This window comes from Emys orbicularis, chromosome 6 (assembly GCF_028017835.1).
Source record: "Emys orbicularis isolate rEmyOrb1 chromosome 6, rEmyOrb1.hap1, whole genome shotgun sequence".
Classification (NCBI taxonomy): Eukaryota; Metazoa; Chordata; order Testudines; family Emydidae; genus Emys; species Emys orbicularis.
Window position 1 is genome coordinate 91,031,343 of NC_088688.1, and position 9,122 is coordinate 91,040,464.

Genomic DNA, 9,122 nt, shown 5'->3' on the forward strand with positions numbered 1-9,122 from the left:
GTAAGCCAGGCAGGAGCAACAGAGGGGCTTACCCACCAACGGGACCAGGCTTGGAGACCTGGACCCAGAGAAATGATGAAAGGGCCAAGGGGAGTAAGGGATGCTCCACTGGCAAAGATGATCTCTCAACAGAGAGGCTGTGGAGGTTCTGCTGGGAAGAGTGGGAAGGACTGAGGTGGCTGTCTTGGCAGAGGTATAGAAGAGGCTGGACAAGGAGCACAGGTGTAGCAGAAGGCCATGGAATATTATAAAGAAAGTTTTATGGAATATGTCTGTGGAGAGTATGTTTTGGTTTGGGGGTGAGAGTAGCCCACGAGGGATCTCAAAGAACAGATAAAATCTGCTTGTGAGAGGGGCAGGTTTTTTTTAAATGGGGGAGGGTGCAAATAGGTCCAGCCCCCTTGCGCCATGGCAGATGCACATTAAGAAGGTGGGGCAGCACATGGAAGCAATAAAAGATCAGGAGGAGATACCCAGGGAGTCAAGTCTGCCTGGGTAAGTTAGGAGAGACCGAGTTAGTGAGAGCAGCCTGGGTATGTTAAGAAAAGTCTGGGGGTCAATTCTGAGGGAAGCTGCAGAGAACAGAAAGATCTGGGGCTTTGCTGCACACTGCTGTTCACACCCCCTTAGTCCAATCTGCAGGCCAGTGTAGACATGCCCTCAGAAAATGTGCTTTCCTTGCCTATTCCAGTGCGCAGCCAAGACAAGGACCTGGATGGGAGTCAATTGACTGAAGTTCAATGGGGACAATCCAGAGTTGATGCTGGTGGATGGCTTGGAAGCATTTGCAGAATATGGTAGAGTTGATATTTGATCCTTCTATGTATGGAGCATGTCAATGAAGTTCACAATCTGTGCAGTCTTTAGGAACTTCAATGGCTCCTAGACTCCACTCTTAATCTCCCATAGTGCAGTATGAAGCTGCCTGCCTATTTAGTGGCATTTGCTTTACTGAGTATATTACATGTGTGCTCCATAGGCTGAAGTGGCTGTTGATTTGTTTCAGGGTGTATTTCAAGGTATTAACTTTGATCTATAAACTATTTATGTTAATGGTTCTGAATCTGAAGTCCATGTGGGGTTCTTATAGTACTAACTGCAGCTTACCTCATACGGTGAAGAAAGGGCATGTCACTACTGGAGGTTATGCATTCTATAATTTATTTCATACCTTAGCCCTTTATACAAATTGTGAGCATGGAGCAAGGCTGGTGGCATTAATTTTCAATTTTTTCAGCTGCCTTACCCTTCACTGGATTTGTTTTTTATGGTAGGGATTAATTTGTTTTGACATATTAAAATTCTGTGACAGATCATCTTATCAAGTGATTGGTTCAATCACACCAAACTCTCAGCATGTCCCATGCTTGTCTGTTCATCCAATGTCATAGGGTTAAGAGAAACGTTCACCAGAGTGCAATATGGTTCACCTGTGTGCTGCATCCTGTCAGGAACCATCAAGAAGGTACAAATGGAAAATATTTTTACAGTCTTAAGCTAGTGAAAAAGATAGGGATAATATCTTCTTTTTTCTTATTTTATTAACACTTCAAAAACAAACTGTTTTTGTTATTTTGTGTTATTTTGTTATCACTTCAAAAACTTAAAGTTAGTTCAGGAACTAAGGCATCAGTGATTATGGACAAGAGTCACAATGTGTACCAAGCCATCAATAGAATAGGCTATATTCTTCCTTTATGAAATTGGACAGCCAATTGGTTCCATTAATTTCAATTCATTGGCTTTTCTGCAAGTCTATCCATTGAATTCAAAGGGCTTGAAGAGTGACCTATATTTCTAGAGCAGTGCATGAACATGATGATATAAAGTACCAAGATGTCAACAAACTGACTTTATTTTTCATTAAAAACGTGATTGATCTAGACAAACAGATCAAATTAATAATCAACTATTAAAGTTACCTTCCCTTGACTAGCTGCATTGGGCAGAAGATAGGCAGGGCTATGGATGGAAATAGAAAGTTACATGTGGTGTCTTTACTCTATTTAGATATTCATGTGAATGGAAGTTTCATTTGTGGTCAGCAAACTAAACATAACTTTAAGGAGTTTTGTTGTTTGGGCTACAAGGAGAATGTGTTTTTTCATGCAATACTAGACCTGTCAACTTATCTCAGCTGTGAGCCAGTTTTCAGGTACGCTTAAGAAACAGTTGCCCTGAGAAGGACAGGATATTAGCAGCTCCAAGTAGCATGTAGGCTCATGTCTTTCACAAGGAAAGTTATTGTTCAAGGCACACAAGCGTCCCTGTAATTTAAGCCTAAATATTGTATGATAAAGCATGGAAATGGACTTTGTTGAATGAGGCCTAGGTAGAATTTAGAGGGTGCCTTGAAAGATAAGCAATGTTTTTACTTAACCAATAGAAATTTTACATTTGGGGCATTTCTATAATAGAAAGAGAAGAGATCTTTAATGTGTTTTATCAGAATCTAGTTTTTAAAAATGCTGCAGTGTAAGCTGTAGACAGCAGGGGAGGTAAGCTGAGAAAACAAGTTACCTTGATAACCTAACTATGGGCAGCTAAGATTTTATATTTAGTTGTCTGACAAGAAAATGTGATTTTTGCCAATTTTCATGGCCTTGTCTCACTCTCAATGAAATGTTCTGCTGGGTTGGTCTACATTAAAATAGCATTGCTCTAGGGTCTGAACAGAATAACTGTATTGGACTACTGTGACATGGTTTCTCAGCTTTCTCTTTTTTCTAGTAAGCCTGACTTACTTGCTGCAATAAACTTAGTTTTGTCCTTGTTGTAATATAAATTAAAATGCCTCTGTCAGCACTACCACCAGTCTTTCATTGTGAGTAAGAACTGACACTGACTGATCACCTAACAATGAGCTATACTGTGATACACTTCTGGTGAGAAGTATACCTTACTCCTCAGGTAGTGCCATTGATTTCAACGGGGTGGCTGAAAGAGTAATGCACAAACTTCACTTGAGTAAGGGTATCCCAATCTAGCCTAATATATCTTAATTTCAGGTGAAATTCTAGTACGTAAGCCAGATAGCTCACCATTAATATTATTGTTCATCCATGAGAAGAGCCTAGATCTCCCCTATGGCTTGCTGTGACTGTGCACATGAATGTTTTTATCTTGTTCGCCCAGTTTGAATCAAGAGAAAATAGCCTAATGTGGCTGGAAAGCAACCATTCCTAGGTCACTCCTTCCTATCTGTATTTAGTCCATTGCTGGGAGGGGGGAGTGGTCGTTGTAAAAGACTCCCATTTACCACTGCAGTACAATAAGACAGTGCGGACAGTGTTTGCACCAAGAGCAGTATATCCTGAGAGGCCAGCGACCTCATGGTTAACAGGCTAAAAGCTTTGTTAAACATACATGTGCATTGCCATTGATTGTGGATTTGATGGTATTTAAGTGCACTTTTAAAAGCAGACACTGATGTAGGGCACACTGTTTTTCTTCCTCATTTAATACCTGTGTAAAGTGATCTAGCAGACTGTCACTTTATTAATTGTTATAATGAGCCAATTCTAGGCCAGAGTGTGGGATCAAAAGCACTGAAACTATGTGAATGTTGGTTGTTGTAGCCTGTTGAAGCTGGCTTCCTTATTCTGCCCATTTTGATCTTCTTGAGAATTTCCCTAACTTGGGCAGCATGAGCCCTCACCACATTTTGAAAATGTGAATTCCAAATGATAATTTTAGATCCTGTTTCAAAGCTTTGGCCTAGATATGCTCACTTTTCTTGGAGCAATATGCAGCCAAGCCTGAGCTGGTCATCCAATACAAAGTTATCACATGTGAAAAGGAAGTGTCACCACCTTGAAAAGAATAAATTAAATACTGAGGTATCTAGAAATTTGGACCTTGACTATCAGGATGATATGATTAGTGGAAGGTGATTCATTACAATGTGAGACCTCTTCTTCAAGTCTTGCTTTGACCTAGTATTGAAAGTTGTTTTTTCTTTTTCTTTTGTTTTTTCACTGTACTATGTGGATTTTTATTACTTGAAAATTCAATAAACACTTAATTTTAATGATAAAATAGAGCAGAAATTAATGTAAAAAGTACTTTAGCATATAGCACAGATCATATATAAATAATGGGACACTGGAATGGAACTGTGGTTCAGTTATCACTGTTAATAAATAAGCATATAAATTTCATTTGCTTACAATAAGATACTCCATTAGATTCTTCTTCCCGAGCACATTAACCCATTTAGGCTGAGCTGACATAACATATTAACGGAGTTAAGAGAATTAGTGTAATAGTTCTATTTGAAAAGACAATGATCTTGTTAGAATTTTATAGATATCTAAGATGAACCCAGTCACCTTAGAGTTTTATTCATAGTGACCTAGATATTCAACTTGTAAGAACACAAGTAAAACTATTTTTTAAGTGTAGTTCAGAAAACACACATTTCTGCAAGAAAAGTAGCATCCATGAAGACGTGTTCTGACTGGTCTTCCTTTTGGGATTAACTTCCAGTTCTTGGATACCTGGAATGATTCTTGAGTATTCTTGAAGATGTATGAAAATATTTATTAATGACTAGAAAACCATATAAAAACCAGTTTCTGTCACTTGTCAACTGCTGGTGTAGTTTCTTCTTTCTCTTCAAATACAATGATTATGTTGAATCCACCTCTTCAATAACTGTATATACATGTAATTGATAAAATCATAGAGCAACATCCAAACCAGTAACTTAGGTAAACTGAACAGGATAGGACACTGTCATTCAGGTGTCAGGGCAGAAGATGAAAGAAGGAAGGAGCATGTCCTGAAGAGTGCTGGGCAATTCCTGATAACTGTGCACAAATGACAAGAGCAAAGGGGATTTCATAAGATCGAGAGGGACTTCAAAGACCTAGGAAGAGAACTGAACACAGGGCTGGTACAAATGATCATATCAGATATCATTCTGCTGCCAAAACCCAAGTGAAGAAAGGAAAAGACTGAAATTGGAGACCATTTCTCAGAGGGTGATATCTAGTAGATTGTGGAATAATTTCCCAAGAGAAGTGTTGGAAGCACCAATACTAGGCACATTTAAAATTAGACTGGACAAAGCACTAGAAAAATATAGTATAGGGAACAAGTCTGCTTTGGCACAGAGATGACCTACATGGCCCAGTAGTTCTTTTTGAACTCCTAATTTCTATAATTATATGATAAGAAGGCCTTATCCATACAAAAACCTAGCTGTTTGCCATTTTTTAAAAATGAAGTGAATATTGAGGCTTTGCCTGTTATTATAAAACCATCGTTATGTTGATCTAACCCTCAGTGTAGCTATAGCTAGGCTGACAGAAGGATTCTTCTGTAGAGAGATGGATTAACTACGTCCCTGTAGCAAGGAAGATCAGGGAGCAAATCATGTCTCTCTCACATATGATATCTTACCTATGATGCTCCTGGGTTAGTGCAGCTGTGCAGGGCCACCGAGAGCGGGTTCGGGCCCCAGTTAAAAAAAAATTTCAGGCCCCCCCAGCAAGGGCGGACCGGCTAAACAGGGCTGACGGGGGGGGGGGGAAGCTGGGGAAGCCGGACCCCGGGCCCCCTTCCGGACCGCCGGGCCCCAGTAATTTGTACCGGCTTCCCCCCCTCTCGTTGGCCCTGAGCTGTGTGGCCCTTACACAGAACAGATTTTTATTGCTCTAACTAGCCCTTCATATGTATAATGCCCCAAAAATACTATCTGATACTGCTGGGTTTCAGCAACTGGAACTGTGGATGTATCTAACTAGAAAATTGCCCAATGGGCTGTTGCAGACACATAATTGACCATTCGACCTCTGGACCACATCTCAGTTGTGATATGCATGTAATAATGCTGGATTATTTTAAGGTATTGCAAAGCTCTTTGAATTTCAGTTTTACGTAGTTAGGCAATTAGCAGGGGCCCAAACAGCCCTATTAATAAAAAACACAAAAATAATGGTATGCCAAATGGAGACGAAAGAACAACTCTGAACTGTTCTTAATAAAAGCTTAGGGCAATACTATGCCTCAGACTATGCTGAATTTTTAAAGCCATGTTTATAGGCAATGTCAGTAGCCTTCTGTCTGGTAGCAATGGTGCTAACTACTCTGCTCATCATAGACATGTAGAAAGATAATGGGCCTGATTCAGCACAGACTGTCTACACTACAAGCACTAAAACAGCACAGCTGCAGCTATGGTACTGTTGTGTAGATGCTTCCTACATCGATAGAAGGGGTGTTTTCATCAATGTAGTGGGAGCTTAGAACAGCATAGAACTGGAGTAACAGAGTGGTGAATCCAGCCCATCATAAGTATTTCCACTTAGTAACTCTATGTTTACTAAAATGTTTTGCACATATATATTGGTTTTCTAATGAGACAAACTATTGAAGTTCTCAGAATATTGACCAGTTTTTAAGAAGCTGCAACTGTAATATGACATGGTATAATAAATATCCTAACACCTAAATGAAATCTATCTTACATGCCTTGATTCTTCTGCAATGGCACTGGTCATCAGGTAGTACTGTTGCACATAGTCTTCCAAATGTTTTTTCTTAGCCTATGAGCAAGTGTTTAGCCTTGAGAAAACACACTGTCCCACGAGTTGATGTAATCCAAGTTCTGTGTAGAGGCAGTGGACCTTGGTAGAGGGAGCTGTGTGAACTGCAGGAGAGTTTGCTCGCCGTCTTGGTTTCTGACTGCAATCATTTCTTGAGGTAAAGGTTGCTGTCTGGGAACTGAGCATTTTGTGTTGGGCTGATATTCCTGAAAAAGGGTTTGCCTGAATGTTGTTTGTCCACCTCTTCTTACGGACTGGTGTACATGTCAGAATAAAACAAATTACATTTAAAATATTCCCAGATTCCATGTCACTGATTTCTCCTCCACACAGAAATTGACCAGCAAGACCCTGGTCTTCTGCTACTGCTCATCAGAGGGACAACATGGGTATTAGAATGGAATACTGGTGATGGAAAGAGTGGCAACAATGTTATAATCAAGGGACTATTTTCAGTCAACAGAATGAATGCTGTAAAGAGAGGTGATGACACGTGCCCTCCCCGCCCCTCGGTTTGCTGCTTGGCTTGTACTGAGCATGCTCACACGGACTGAGCATGCTCAGTAACAATGCTGAAGCTGGCTGCCCTCACTCTGCCCCCCACTATTGGCAGGCACAGGTCATCTCTGGCTGTAAAGATAATCTGATTTCGCCATAGGGAATCATTCACAGTAGTATAACACTAGACACACTAGAGGGGCCAGTTGTGCAACCTATAGTCATTTTTGAGAGCACTCACTTATGAGTGCAGTCCCAGTGAAGTAAATGAGATGACTCATGTGAGACAGTGATCACCAACATGAGTAAACATTGCATAACTGGACTCTGAATAAGGAAGATGCCCTTAATTCATATAGACAAGAGAAGGGGAAAGAACTTCTAAAGGGATGCTATCAAGGCCAGTGGACCCAAATTTATGAGCTACTCTATCTTTTTGTTTGTTGTCATATCTCTTTGCAAAGTCAGTGTGATTTCTTAGGGGCACATTCTCTCCTATATAGGAATAAGCCATGTAGGGGAAAGCAGACAACTCAGCAGAAACTCATGGAGTTGCCTACAAATTCTCTTGGTAGGTGGAAGGTGGGCATGGTTTGCACTATGCCAAAGAAGCCATGGATTTGTTCCCTGCCCTTCCCTTCTCATATGCATCCCACATTCCTAATTATACTTCAAAGGGAAATCCTGGCCATAGTGAAGTCAATGGTAAAACACTCATTGACTTAAATGGGGCCAGGATTTCACTCCATATATTTTGCTGAAGCATACAAGGCCTGATCCAAGGCCCATTGAAGCCAATGAGAGTTTCTCCATCAACTTCAGTGTTCTTTTGCTCAGGCCCATATTTCTCAACCAGTTTTTTAAAAAGTTTCTTATGCAGTACACCCAGTCTCCACATAAATTCACAGCATGTAAAAGCAGTCCTGTTAAATACCCTTGTGTTTTGAATCCATTTGGGGCTCAGTAGTTATTCATGTTACAGAATGTGTAATTTGAAGTCACATACTATATGCATATAGCAGGGGTCAGCAACGTTTGGCACGCGCTCGCCAGGGTAAGCACCCTAGCGGGCCGGGCCAGTTTATTTACCTGCTGATGCAGCAGGTTCGGACGATCGCGGCCCCCACTGGCCGCGGTTCGCCATCCCGGGCCAATGGGGGCGGTGGAAGCCGCGGCCAGCACATCCCTCGCCCGCACCGCTTCCCGCCGCCCCCATTGGCCCAGGACGGCGAACCGTGGCCAGTGGGGGCCGCAATCGGCCAAACCTGCCGCGTCAGCAGGTAAATAAACTGTCCCGGCCCACTAGGGTGCTTACCCTGGCGAGCCGCATGCCAAACGTTGCCGGCCCCTGGCATATAGCATTGTTATCACCCTAGAAAGCCTAGACCTTGTAACAGTTAAAGAATAAAACAGTACAACTCTCATAATTGCTGGTCAGATTTCTGTCCTGAGAGGACAAAGTTGTGGAAACCCTTACAGTTATGTTATACCAAATACAGCTTGTTTGTGCATGTTGTGATTCTCCTTCATTGTCTGGAAGCTCACAGGCTCAACTCCCAGACAAGGAGCTGGCCTCTTACCCCCATCTGACATCATAATCAATTAGTTGGTAGTCACTGTACTCCTAGCATCCTTCAGATGAGGCATTAGCATAGCACACTCTGGAGCATCCATTCTCCTAAATAATACCACAGATTGCTTGGCAGAGATACAAATTATTATCATAAAGAAGAAATGCATGAAAGATACCAGGATTCTTTGTGTACTGTAAAAATATTACATTTTCGGGGGGGATATTTGTTCTGTGAGAGTGATAACAGGCACCATGCTAGTCATGGTAGTCAATACATAGTACACCTACTCACACTAAGGAGTAGCCATTGTTTCCAACTCCAACATCACCAAGAGAATGAATACTTCATGTATACCTTCTGAAATCAGCGCAGTTTTCTCACTGTACCACTGTAGTGTGATATGATACAGTCACTCATTTAATAGGAAGAACTGAATACAGTAAACATTTGCCTATGCAGGATCTTATTAATTCAATTTTGTATTTTTAGGCATGTTGTT